Below are 15,912 nucleotides of genomic sequence, written 5' to 3' on the forward strand. Positions count from 1 at the left end.
TTCTTTCTCGGGAATTTGTGAATCTTTTCAAAATATATTCGACTCTTCATTATTATTAGGTGAGTCAATGGGATTTGTACTAGAGGTAGACATCTATCACACAATATCAAACATGTTAAGAGATTAATATATCACATAATATTTACATGTTAATAATATATAGTTTCCAACAAAAAGTGTTAAGCAATCGTTTTTAAAGAAAACACGGTCGAAGTCCAGACTCACTAATGCATCCAAACAAACTCGGAAAGATACACTAATGCAAATTTCTGGTTCTCTAAGACCAACGCTCGGATATCAACTGAAATGTCCCATTGATATCGATTATAAACGTTCCATATTAATTGATTTCGTTGCGAGGTTTTGACCTCTATATGAGAAGTTTTTCAAAGACTGCATTCGATTTTAAAACAAACCATAACCTTTATTTTATCGATAAAGGTTTAAAAATATTACGACGATTATCAAATAATGATAATCTAAAATATAGCATTTTCACACGATTATTACATAATGGTTTACAATAATATTACACATCAATTTAAATCTTCGAATACAGTTTTTAAACAATATTATACAAGCATGCTGACTCCAACTCTTGTCCATAAATTAGCATGCAACAGCGGATGCTCTTAATAATCACCTGAGAATAAACATGCTTTAAACGTCAACAAAAATGTTGGTGAGTTATAGGTTTAACCTATATATTTATCAAATCATAATAATAGACCACAAGATTTCATATTTCCATTTTTCATAAACATCATCCCATACATAGAGATAAAAATCATTCATATGGTGAACACCTGGTAACCGACATTAACAAGATGCATATAGAATATCCCCATCATTCCGGGACTCCCTTCGGACATGATAAAATCGAAGTACTAAAGCAGTTCAAATTCTCTGACTGGGCTTGTTAGTGCCCATAGATCTATCTTTAGGATTCGCGTCAATTAGGGTGTCTGTTCCCTAATTCTTAGATTACCAGACTAAAAAGGGGCATATTCGGTTTAATAAATTCAACCATAGAATGTAGTTTCACGTACTTGTGTCTATTTTGTAAAACATTTATAAAACTGCATTTATTCTCATCCCAAAAATATTAAATTTTAAAAGTGGGACTATAACTCACTTTCACAGATTATTACTTCGGCGGGAAGTAAGACTTGACCACGGGTTGATTCACGAACCTATAACAAATGTATACATATATAACAAAGTATGATCGAAATATATTCACAACATTTTTTTATTACGTTTTAATGATTTAAGTTTATTAAGTTAGCGGTCCAACGTTAGTAATCTACAACTAGTTGTCCACAGTTAGATGTACAGAAATAAATCAATATATATTATCTCGATTCAATCCACGACCCAGTGTATACAAGTCTCAGGCTAGATCACAACTCAAAGTATATATATTATTTTGGAATCAACCTCAACCCTGTATAGCTAACTCTAGCATTACTGCATATAGAGTGTCTATGGTTGTTCCCAAATAATATATATAGATGGGTCGATATGATATGTCAAAACATTGTATAGGTATCTATGGTATCCCAAGATTACATAATATATGTTAGAATACATGTATAATACAATATAAGTTAGTTAAGTTATGATTTGTATAGATTTGTTACAAATTTCACGTAGCTACAACAAGCAAAATTATCCAATCTTGTTTTACCCATAACTTCTTCGTTTTAAATCCGTTTTGAGTGATTCAAGTTGCTATGGTTTCATAATGAACTGAAATTTATGAAACTAAACAGAAAAAGTATAAGTTTATAGTCAGAAATACAGGTTACAAGTCACTTTTTAAAGAGGTAGTCATTTCCGTCGAAAGAACGACATCTTGATGACCATTTTGAAAAACATACTTCAACTTTGTGTTTAACCATGATTTTTGGATATAGTATCATGTTCATATGAAATATTATTTTTCTAGAAAATAAACTTCCAATTCAAAGATTAAGATAGTTTTTATTTTTCTAACCCAAAACAGCCCCCGGTTTCACTACGACGGCGTATGTCCGGTTTTACGGTGTTTTTCGTGTTTCCAGGTTTTAAATTATTAAGTTAGCATATTATATAGATATAGAACATGTGTGATAATGCTAAAAACAAACATATATTTCATAACATTATCCCACAAGAAAGACAAGCTTTTAGTTGCAATTGTTCTATTTACAAGTGATATTCGTTTAAATATTAATGGGTGAAGACAAAAGACAGATTCGACGATTTGAAGATGCAAAAGACCAAAACACTAAAAAGTACAAAGTACAATCAAAGTGGTTCAAATTATTGATGAGAAACGTCTAAAAGTTACAAGAGTACGAGCCGCGAAACGCAAAGTACAAGATATTAAATAGTACGAAAGGACGTTCGAAAATCCGGAACCGGGACATGAACCAACTATCAACGCGCGACGCAACGGAGCTAAAATGACAAGTCAACTATGCACATGAATATAATATAATATATAAATAATTCTTAAAATTATATATATATATATATTATATTATATATTAAAAACCGTCGGCAAACTAGCAAACAAGTGAATGTGGTGTGATCCAGCTGGCTATGCGATCGCATGGCCTGGAAGAACAAAAACCATTCGGTTGCATGGTGTACTGTAGCAGGCCACATTCTTTAAAAGGCAACGTTTTCTGGCCGAAATATCACACAGAATTCAATCTCTCTCATTCTCAATATATATATATATATATATATATATATATATATATATATATATATATATATATATATATATATATATATATATATATATATATATATATATATATATATATTTTATAATTTTAATTTTAATTTAAGATTAATAATAGTAAGGTTATGTTAGCGAATGTTGCAAGTGTGTAAGTCGAAATTCTGTCCGTGTAACGCTACGCTATTATTACTCATTGTAAGTTATGTTCAACCTTTTTAAATTAATGTCTCGTAGCTAAGTTATTATTATGCTTATTTAAATTGAAGTAATCATGATGTTGGGCTAAATATTAAAGACGGGGTAATTGGGCTTTGGACCATAATTGGGGTTTAGACAAAAGAACGACACTTGTGAAAATTGGACTATGGACTATTAATGGGCTTTATATTTGTTTAACTGAATGATAGTTCGTTAATTTAATATAGAGATTTACAATTTGAAGTATCTATAAATAACCATATATACTCGATCGGACACGATGGGCGGGATATTTATAAATACTAATAATCGTTCACTTAACCGGACACGGGAATGGATTAATAGTTAATGGACTCATTAAAACAGGGGTGGATTACGTACAAGGACACTTGGTGTAATTGATAATAAAGTATTAAAACCTTATTATAGTTTAAGTCCCCAATTAGTTGGAATATTTGACTTCGGATATAAGGATAATTTGACGAGGACACTCGAACTTTATATTTATGACTGATGGACTGTTATGGACAAAAACCAGATGGACATATCGAATAATCCAGGACAAAGAACAATTAACCCATGGTAATAAATTAAAATCAACACGTCAAACATCATGATTACGGAAGTTTAAATAAGCATAATTCCTTTATTTTATATTTCATCGCACTTTTATTTATCGCACTTTTAATTATTGTACTTTTTAATTATCGCAACTTTTATCTACTGTCATTTTATTTATCGCACTTTTAATTATCGTAATTTTATTATCGTCATTTACTTTACGCTTTAAATTAAGTCATATTTATTTTTAATATTTTACATTAGGTTTTAATTGTGATTTAAGTTTTAAAATCGATAAACCGGTCATTAAACGGTAAAAACCCCCTTTTATGATAATAATAATACTACTTATATATATATATATATATATATATATATATATATATATATATATATATATATATATATATATATATATATATATATATATATATATATATATATATATATATATATATATATATATATATTCAAATATAGTTTAAAAATATAGCGTTAAACTTGGCTAGCTCCCTGAGGAACGAACCGGACTTACTAAAAACTACACTACCGTACGATTAGGTACACTGCCTATAATTGTTGTAGCAAGGTTTAGGTATATCCACTCTATAAATAAATAAATAACTTGTGTAAAATTGTATCGTATTTAATAGTATTTCGTAATAAAAATATAATTATTTCGTATACGCTGCTGCACACATCAAGTATTTTTGGCGTCGTTGCCGGGGAACGCCGAAGCGAAACGCTATTAAAAATTGATTTTTATTAAGCTTTAATTCATTTTTATAAAAATACGTTTTATATAATACAATCAAATATAAAAGAAAAAGAAAAATATATATCTATATCTATATGTTTAAGTTTAGTTAAATTTAAAAAATTTATATTTCTATTTATTGTGAAAAGTTATAAAAACTAATAAGTAAATTTTTCTTATTTATAAGTTTTATATAAATATTTTACAAAAATATAAAACAGAAAATAAAATAAAATAAAAAAGTAAAAAAGTATAAGGGCCGAACACTGTAGCAGCCCAAACATTTGGCCTGATGTCCACTGCCATGCGACCGCATGAAATTTTAACTAACACTCCATGTGATCGCATGGAGTGACTTGACATGCCTGATCCTTAAATTGGTACGATTAGGGTTAGGTTTATAATTAATTATTATTATTAATTAATTAGAATTAGGGTTAATTAAAATAATAATTAGTTTAATTTAGTTTTATTTTTAGTTTTAATTAGTTTTATTAAGTTTAATTAAATATATAAAACTAATACTTTTATATAAATAATATAAAAATAATATTTTTATAAAAATTGTATTTTTATAACTTTAAGCTTATTTTTACATTTTGTATATTTTTATCGTTAATTCGTAATTTATATATTTTTCGCTCGTAATTAGTTTTAAGTGTAGTATTTTGCCGTAGTTATTTTTATTTCTAAATTTTTAGGCTTTGCCGTAAAATCCCTTAAGTGCTTTTTCTTTAGACTAAGATTTAGGTGCTTTAGAATTTTGCGACGCCGTTTTAAGATTTTAGTACTTTTTAAGATATTGCCGTTTTGGATATAGAATTCCTTTTAAGCTTTAATACCTTTAGACGTAAGTTTTAAATTTTAGTTTTTAGACTATTAAGTTTCGACGCTGCATTTTATTGTTTTTCGACATTTATTTTTCGACGCTTATTTTTCTACCTTTTATTTTTCGACGTTTTTCGACGCGCTCTTTTTCTTTCTTATTTCTCGACGCTATAGTTTTTAGGACATATAATTTTCTATTTCTTTTCTAAAATTTCAAAACGAAAAAATTATTTTAAGCGGTTAAATTGATAGACATCCAAAAATTTTCTGGTTCGTAGTAATAGTTGGATTTGTTAGTGGCGAGTTGTGGGCTTTCGATTTAAAGGGTCCTGGCTACCTGCTGCATCTATTGGCTATTCGAAACGTGGGCAAAATCAGAAAAGTCTATTAATTTGATAACTTATATAATTTTTATCTTTTATAACTAATAGGATATTCAGTGAATGCACCGAGCAAAACTTTCACCACCTTTCATACGTTCACCACCTATAACTCGATCAAGACATTTAGCCAATATTATTGCCATTGATTTTTCTTTAGAATCGTCATCTAGTCGACCAAGTACTCCAATTCAAATTTCCGATAACTTATTTTTTGAACCCAACTTCACAATTGAGAATCCGGAGGATATTCAGGGACAATTCAGAGATCTTGAACTACTAATCAATCCTCCTGAACCACAAATCACTCATCTAGAGATTGTCGAGGAAGAAACCATTAAATCAGAATCCTCTAGTGATTCAGATTCAACAATTTCAATCATGGAGAATCTGGAACCTCTAAGTATGGAAGACCGAATGAGAGCTAAACGCGCTGGCCAAGGTCATGCAATTACTCAACCAGACATTAATGCACCAGATTATGAAATCAAAGGACAAATCCTACACATGGTAACTAATCAATGCTAATTTAGTGGTGCGCCGAAGGAAGATCCAAATGAACATCTTCGAACCTTTAATAGGATCTGTACTCTATTTAAAATCCGAAAAGTGGAAGATGAACAGATCTATCTCATGTTATTTCCCTGGACTTTAAAGAGAGAAGCCAAAGATTGGTTAGAATCGTTACCTGAAAGGGCGATTGATACATGGGATGTTTTAGTTAAAAATTTTCTTAAACAATTCTTTCCGGCATCTAAAGCCGTGAGACTTCAAGGAGAAATAGTTACGTTCACACAGAAGCCAAATGAAACTCTATATGAGGCGTGGACAAAATTTGGAAAGTTGTTAAGAGGATGTCCGCAACATGGTTTAGACACTTATCAAATAGTACAAATATTCTACCAAGGATGCGACATCACTACAAGAAAAGACATCGATATAGCAGCTGGTGGTTCCATTATTAAGAAAACCGCAACTGAAGCTTACAAAATTATTGATAACACTGCTTCCCGCTCACATGAGTGGCATCAAGAAAAAAATATCGTTAGATCATCTAAAGCGGCTAGAGCCGATTCTAGCCATGACTTTGATTCCATGTCCGCAAAGATAGATGCTTTCGAAAGACGAATGGAAAAGATGACTAAGGATATTCACTCAATACGAATTAGTTGTGAGTAGTGTGGAGGACCACATTTGACAAAAGATTGTCTCAGTATTGAACAAACAATGGAACAACGAGATAATATTTCATACATGAAGCAAAGGCCTGGAAATAATTATCAGAATAATTATCAACCGCCAAGACCAAACTACAATCAAAATCAAAATTATAACCGAAATGTTCCATACAACAACCAACAAGGTCCTATCAATCAACAAGTATCCAACAATCCTTACAATCAACAAAGACCTATTTTTCCCATTAAAACACCACAAACCGATGATAAAAAGCCAAATTTAGAAGACATGATGTCGAAGCTAGTTGAATCTCAAATGCAGTTTTTTACATCTCAGAAACAAACCAATGAACAAAATGCTCAAACATTTAGAAATCAACAAGCTTCAATTCAAAATCTGGAACAAGAAGTAACCTAGCAAGGTTGATAGGTGAAAGAAAACCGGGGAGTCTACCTAGCGATACAAATGCTAACCCCCGGGATGAAACAGCTAAAGCCATTACCACAAGAAGTGGTATTACACTTAAACCACCTGAAATACCTGTAATTTTTGATGATTCTATTCCTACTCCACAAGCACCACAACCTGAGCAAGAGAAGGAAACATAACCGGTAGTTGAAAAGTTTAATAAAGATAACACAGTTAAAGCTAAACCTTATGTTAAACCATACCAACCACCACTTCCTTACAAAAGTAAAATGAGAAAAGAAAGACTTGAAGCCGAGCAATCCAAATTCTTGGACATGTTTAAACAAATAAATGTCAATCTTCCTTTCATTGATGTGATTTCAGGAATGCCAAGATATGCTAATTCTTGATAGATCTAATTACAAATAGAAAGAAAATGGAAGAACTCTCGGCTATTACAATGAATGCTAATTGCTCTGCAGTGTTGTTGAATAAGATACCAAAAAAATTATCAGATCCAGGAAGTTTCACAATTCCATGTTTTCTGGGTAGTCTTAGTTCAATAGAAGCATTGGCAGACTTAGGTGCTAGTGTAAATTTAATGCCGTATTCATTATACGCTAAACTAGACCTTGGAGAATGAAACCAACACGAATAAGCATACAACTAGCAGATCGATCAATAATATATCCTAGAGGGATAATGGAGAACATGCTAGTTAAAGTTGGTACTTTAGTATTTCCAGTAGACTTTGTTATTCTGGACATGGAAGAAGATTCTTGAGTTCCTCTCATATTAGGAAGACCATTCTTAAACACGGCTAAAGCAATAATAGACGTGTTTGTTAAGAAACTGACCCTAAGTATAGAGGACGAGAGTGATACCTTTTCTATGGATAGAGCCATGCAACAACCGCAATCTGCAGATGATGCATGTTATTATATTCAAACTATAGATTCACATGCAGAATTGTTAGAAGAATCTCCAGAATTACAAGGAACAGGAGAATGTCCTTTAGGAGAAGGAACTGAACCAGTTGATGAAGCTGAAATGTTAGCTACACTCATGGCTAATGGATATGAACCAACAACAGAAGAAATTCAAATGCTAAAAGAAGAAGACAGATATCGATACAAATCATCGATAGAAGAACCACCGACATTAGAGTTAAAGCTACTTCCAAACCATTTGGAATATGCTTATTTACATGGTGAATCCGAATTACCTGTAATAATATCGTCTTCTCTTACGAAAAATGAAAAATCTCAACTCATTTCTGTGCTAAAAGCTCATAAACCGGCTATTGCATGGAAAATTCATGACATTAAAGGCATAAGTCCTTCGTATTGCACACATAAAATCCTTATGGAAGAAGGCCATAAAACGTATGTGCAACACCAACGAAGACTAAATCCTAATATGCAAGATGTTGTTAAGAAAGAAATTATTAAACTGCTAGATGCAGGTTTAATTTATCCAATTTCTGATAGTCCATGGGTAAGCCCAATTCAATGCGTACCTAATAAGGGTGGCATGACTGTCATCACAAATGAGAAAAATGAGCTTATTCCTACTAGGACTGTAACAGGTTGGCGTGTTTGTATTGATTATAGAAAATTAAATGACGCCACCAGAAAAGATCACTTTCCCTTACCTTTCATTGATCAAATGTTGGAAAGATTAGCCGGGAATAGTTACTATTATTTTCTTGATGGTTTTTTCGGATATTTTCAAATTCTAATAGCACCCGAGGACCAAGAGAAAACCACGTTCACGTGCCCTTATGGTACTTTTTCTTACAAACGCATGCCATTTGGACTTTGCAACGCCCCTGCAACCTTTCAAATGTGCATGATGGCGATTTATCATGACATGATAGAAGAATGCATGGAAGTTATCATGGATGACTTTTCAGTCTTCGGTGATACATTTGAATCATGTCTAGTTAATCTTGAACGAATGCTTATTAGATGCGAGCAATCAAATCTAGTTCTTAATTGGGAGAAATGCCATTTCATGGTTAAAGAAGGCATCGTTCTAGGTCATAAAATTTCAAAGGAAGGAATTGAAGTGGATAGAGCTAAAGTAGATGTAATTGCTAAACTTCCACATCCCACCAATGTTAGAGGAGTTAGGAGTTTTCTAGGGCATGCCGGTTTTTACCGACGTTTCATAAAAGATTTTTCTAAAATTGCCACTCCTATGAATAAACTCTTAGAAATGGATGCTCCATTCATCTTTTCAGATGAATGTATCAAATCTTTTAATATTCTTAAAGAAAAACTCACTAATGCGCCGATCATGATAACTCCAAATTGGAATCTACCATTTGAACTCATGTTCGATGCAAGTGATTTTGCAATGGGAGCCGTTTTAGGACAAAGGATTGAAAAAAGATTTCAACCTATTTATTACGCTAGTAACACATTACAAGGAGCACAAATGAATTACACAACTACTGAAAAAGAACACCTTGCTATTGTCTTTGCTTTTGACTGTAGTGACCCGAACTTTTTCATGTTTATATATATTAATTGAGATTGATATTTACATGACTAAATGTTTCCAACGTGTTAAGCAATCAAACTTGTTAAGACTTGATTAAATGAAATAAGTTTCATATAGACAATTGATCACCCAAGTTGACCGGCGATTCACGAACGTTACAAAATTGTGAAAACTACATGTTGTGGTATATATAGACATATATATATATGGTTGACATGAGATTATGATTAGTAAGTATCTCACTAAGTATATTAACAATGTGTGATATACATAAGAAATGAGATTACTAAGTTAAGAGAACTCGAAATGATATATATAACGATTATCGTTATGATAACGTCTACTAAATACATATGTATCATATTAAGATATTGATACACTATATTTAACATGATAAAATGATATTTAAATATATCATTAAGTGTGCTAACAATGAACTACATATGTAAAAACAAGACTACTAACTCAAGAATTACGAAACGAGACTTATATGTAACGATTATCGTTGTAACGATATTTTAACGTATGTATCATATTAAGAGATATTCATACATCATAATATCATGATAATATAATAATTTAACATCTCATTTGATATAATAAACATTGGGTTAACAACATTAATTGAGATCGTTAACTTAAAGGTTTCAAAACAACACTTACATGTAACGACTAACGAAGACTTAACGAATCCATTAGAATGTATATACATGTTGTGTTTTGATATGTATTCTTACACTTTTGAAAGACTTCAAGACACATATCAAAGTACTTCTACTTAACAAAAATGCTTACAATTACATCCTCGTTCAGTTTCATCAACAATTCTACTCATATGCACCCGTATTCGTACTCGTACAATACACAGCTTTTAGATGTATGTACTATTGGTATATACACTCCAATGATAAGCTCTTAGCAGCCCATGTGAGTCACCTAACACATATGGGAACCATCATTTGGCAACTAGCATGAAATATCTCATAAAATTACAAAAATATTAGTAATCATTCATGACTTATTTACATGAAAACAAAATTACATATCCTTTATATCTAATCCATATACCAACAACCAAAAACACCTATAAACACTTTCATTCTTCAATTTTCTTCATCTAATTGATCTCTCTCAAGTTCCATCTTCAAGTTCTAAGTGTTCTTCATAAATTCCATAAGTATAGTTTCATAAAAATCAAGAATACTTCCAAGTTTGCAAGTCTACTTCCAAGCTTTCTAATCCATTTCAAGTAATCATCTAAGATCAAGGAACCTTTGTTATTTACAGTAGGTTATCTTTCTAATTTAAGGTAATATTCATATTCAAACTTTGATTCAATTTCTACAACTATAACAATCTTATTTCGAGTGAAAATCTTACTTGAACTATTTTCGTGTCATGATTCTGCTTCAAGAACTTTCAAGCCATCCAAGGATCCTTTGAAGCTAGATCCATTTTTCTCATTTCCAGTAGTTTTATCCAGAAAACTTGAGGTAGTAATGATGTTCATAACATCATTCGATTCATACATATAAAGCTATCTTATTCGAAGGTTTAAACTTGTAATCACTAGAACACAGTTTAGTTAATTCTAAACTTGTTCGCAAACAAAAGTTAATCCTTCTAACTTGACTTTTAAAATCAACTAAACACATGTTATATATCTATATGATATGCTAACTTAATAATTTAAAACCTGGAAACACGATGAACACCATAAAATCGGATATACGCCGTCGTAGTGAAACCGGGGGCTGTTTTGGTTTGGATAATTAAAAACTATGATAAACTTTGATTTAAAAGTTGTTCTTCTGGGAAAATTATTTTTCATATGAACATGAAACTATATCCAAAAATCTTGGTTAAACTCAAAGTGAAAGTATGTTTTTCAAAATGGTCATCAAGATGTCGTTCTTTCGACGGAAATGACTACCTCTTTAGTAATTGACATGTAACTTAAATTTCTGACTATAAACCTATACTTTTTCTGTTTGGATTCTTAAATTATAGTTCAATATGAAACCCTAGCAATTTGATTCACTCAAAACGGATTTAAAATGAAGAAGTTATGGGTAAAACAAGATTGGATATTTTTATCTTTTTAGCTACGGGAAATGTTTAACAAATTTATACAAATCATATCCTAGCTAACTTATATTATATTATACATGTATTCTAATATATTATGTAATCTTGGGATACCATAGACACGTATGCAAATGTTTTGACATATCATATCGACCCATGTATATATATTATTTGGAACAACCATAGACAATCTATATGCAGTAATGTTGGAGTTAGCTATACAGGGTTGAAGTTGATTCCAAAAATATATATACTTTGAGTTGTGATTTAGCCTAAGACGTGTATACACTAGGTCGTGGATTGATTCAAGATGATATATATCGATTTATTTCTGTACATCTAACTGTGGACAACTAGTTGTAGGTTACTAACGAGGACAGCTGACTTAATACACTCAAATCTTTAAAACATAATAAAAATGGTTGTAATTTTAGTTTGATCATACTTTGATATATATGTACATATTTGTATAGGTTCGCGAATCGATCCGTGGCCAAGTCTTATTTCTGAGGAAAGAAATATCTGTGAAAGTGAGTTATAGTCCCACTTTTAAAATCTAATATTTTTGGGATGAGAATTCATGCAGGTTTTATAAATGATTTACAAAATAGACACAAGTACGTGAAACTACATTCTATGGTTAAATTATCGAAATTGAATATGCCTCTTTTTATTAAGTTTGGTAATCTGAGAATTAGGGAACAGACACCCTAATTGACGCGAATCCTAAAGATAGTTCTATTGGGCCAAACAAACCCCATCCAAAGTACCAGATGCTTTAGTATTTCAAAATTTATATCATATTCCAAGGGTGTCCCGGAATGATGGGGATATTCTTATATATGCATCTTGTTAATGTCGGTTACCAGGTGTTCACCATATGAATGATTTTTATCTCTATGTATGGGATGTGTATTGAAATATGAAATCTTGTGGTCTATTGTTACGATTTGATATATATAGGTTAAACCTATAACTCACCAACATTTTTGTTGACGTTTAAAGTATGTTTATTCTCAGGTGAATACTAAGAGCTTCCGCTGTTGCATACTAAAATAAGGACAAGATTTGGAGTCCATATTTGTATGATATTGTGTAAAAACTGCATTCAAGAAACATATGTTGATGTAATATATTTCTATTGTAAACCATTATATGTAATGGTCGTGTGTAAACAGTATATTTTAGATTATCATTATTTGATAATCTACGTAATGTTTTTAAAACCTTTATTGATAAAATAAAGGTTATGGTTGTTTTAAAAATGAATGCAGTCTTTGAAAAACGTCTCATATAGAGGTCAAAACCTCGCAACGAAATCAATTAATATGGAATGTTTATAATCAATATGAACGGGACATTTTAGTTGGTATCTGATCTTTGGTCTTAGAGAACCAGAAAATTTGCATTAGTGTGTCTTATCGAATTTGTTAGGATGTATTAGTGAGTCTGGACTTCGACCATGTTTTCTTTAAAAATGATTGCTTAACATTTTTGTTGGAAACTATATATTATTAACATGTAAATATTATGTGATATATTAATCTCTTAACATGTTTGATATTGTGTGATAGATGTCTACCTCTAGCACAAATCCCATTGACTCACCTAATAATAACTAAGAGTCGAATATATATTGGCAAGATTACCCAAGAACCGGAAGAAGAGGAAACGGAATCGGAAGAAGAGGAACCAGAAGAAGAGGAACCAGAAGAAGAAGAGGTTCCGGAGGGGGGAATAGTAGAAACCACAGAAAACTGGTCAAATAAAGGAACCAGAAGAAGAAGAGGTTCCGGAGGGGGGAATAGTAGGAACCACAGAAAACTGGTCAAATAAAATAAAATCCTCAACCAATGGACCAAAGTTAATAATGGTCAATGGTGTTTCCGCTAAGGAAGCAAAATATTGGGAAAATTACCAATTTTTCGATGAATCGGATCCTGATGAGGATTCCGATGATGTTATAGAAATTACCCCGACCCAATTTAATGAGGTAAAAGAAAATAATAAGGGAAAAGGCATCAAAATAGAGAAATCTGATTCCGACCCCGATGAACTTTATATGTACCGTCAACACCCGTATTTTCAATATTGTGACAATAACCCGGGAACCTCTAAACCACCAGGTTTTTCTAAACCAATGTGGAAAACGACGACTCGTATTAGAGGAACACCATATATTCCTAGAAAATTAGGAAAACGAACCAAGTTCGAAGAAGAAGAAACCAATTATTCAGATTAGAGGGTTGTAATCATGTTGTGTATTATATGTATTGTAGTGTGCTTGTACTTTTATGTTCTATGTAAAAATTGCTTGTATTGTTTGTTAATTATCTTTTACGAATCTAATCCTTGTCTATTTTACAGTATAAAAACAAAATGGACGTTAAGGGTAAACAACCGAATATTTTAGAAGACCTACCAGATGATATGATTGAGCAAATCTTGTCTAGAGTCGGTCAAAATTCATCAGCACATTTAGTTATGGGGAAATTAACTTGTCAAACATTTGAAAGACTTTCCAGAAATACCTTAGGTTATAAAAGGCTTTCCTTTGATAGGTGGGGTATATCACATTGGGGAGACCGTAAGTTACGCCATGTTTTCTTTAAAGCGTTAAATGCGGGGAACCCAAATGCAATTTTACGCTATGGGTTAAGAACCTATTTTGACTCAACATATCCCAACATAGGATTTCGTGAATTAGAAAGAGCTTCTAACATGCAACATAAAGAAGCATGTTATGCTTACGGGTTAGTATGTTCACTTCTTACCAAAGTGAGAAAAAGAACATCAGATTGCAACTTTTAAATAAAACCTTCCCACAAGTGACGGATTCAGTAGTTGGGGTGAGAAACAAGGTTTTTAGATTATTACGGGGCTGTTGGACATTACGAAACCCTCGTCCTTTTGACGACATTACAACATGCTACCTAGCCAATGGTCATAACGGTTATTTTCCACAAGACCAAGGATGGGAAGTCGTCTTAGTAAAACCAGAATGCATGACTTGTTTCTGGACTTATGAATTACGTGTCTTTATTTCCTTTGCTGAACAACTTGCGTATTATCTAGATTTATCTTCAAAACTGTCCTGTATCATAGTGTATAATATTTCATGTTATATGTAATATAGCGAAGTTGTAAGTTTGAAGAATATTTGTATGTGATATATTATTATAATTAGTTTTTCATATGGAATTGTAGTAGTTGAATTGTATATTAGCTACTAAGTATGAACTTAACGGGTAGGTAGTACCCGAATTTAAACTTATAAAACGCTAATATGAAGAAAAAGCTTTTATAAATGAGTTCATATTATGCTACGAGATACTATTGACTACTGTTAATATTCTGTATGATTAACTTGTTTCATTTGACTATTTTAAAGGAAATGGCACCGACTACTCGACACACCTTGAATATGAGCGAAGAGGAATTTCGTGCCTTTCTTACTTCAAACATAGCCGCAGTACAGGCTGCGCTACATACCAACAATAACTCTGAATCTAGTAATACAGCTAACGGTGCAAGAAATCGTGTAGGATGCTGCTACAAGGAATTCACTGCCTGCAAACCTTCAGAATTTGATGGGATCGAAGGACCAATCGGATTGAAACGGTGGACCGAGAAAGTTGAATCGGTGTTTGCCATAAGTAAGTGTACTGAAGGAGACAAAGTGAAGTACGCTACGCATACCTTCACAGGTATTGCGTTAATATGGTGGAATACCTATCTAGAGCAAGTGGGACAAGATGCTACTTACGCGTTACCGTGGTCAGTATTCAAGCACTTGATGAACGAGAAGTACCGTCCCAGAACCGAGGTCAATAAGCTCAAGTCAGAACTTAGAGGGTTACGAATATAGGGATTCGATATTACTTCGTACAAAAGACGATTCACAGAATTGTGCCTATTGTGTCCGAGAGCGTTCGAAGATGAGGAAGAGAAGATCGACGCGTTTATGAAAGGGTTACCGGAGAGAATACAAGAAGATATAAGTTCACACGAGCCTGCCTCCATACAAAAGGCATGTAGAATGGCTCACAAACTAGTGAACTAGATTGAGGGAAGAATTAAAGAACAGGCAGCCGAAGAGGCCAACGTGAAGCTAGTCAAAAGAAAGTGGGAGGAAAACGGTGATAAGAGTCACCAAAACAACAACAACTATCCCAACAATCGCAACATCAATCGCAACTACAACAAACGGCACAACAACAACAACAACAACAACTACAACAATCATCCCAACAACAATAACAACCGCA

The sequence above is a fragment of the Rutidosis leptorrhynchoides genome, chromosome 3 (assembly GCF_046630445.1).
Source record: "Rutidosis leptorrhynchoides isolate AG116_Rl617_1_P2 chromosome 3, CSIRO_AGI_Rlap_v1, whole genome shotgun sequence".
Lineage (NCBI taxonomy): Eukaryota > Viridiplantae > Streptophyta > Magnoliopsida > Asterales > Asteraceae > Rutidosis > Rutidosis leptorrhynchoides.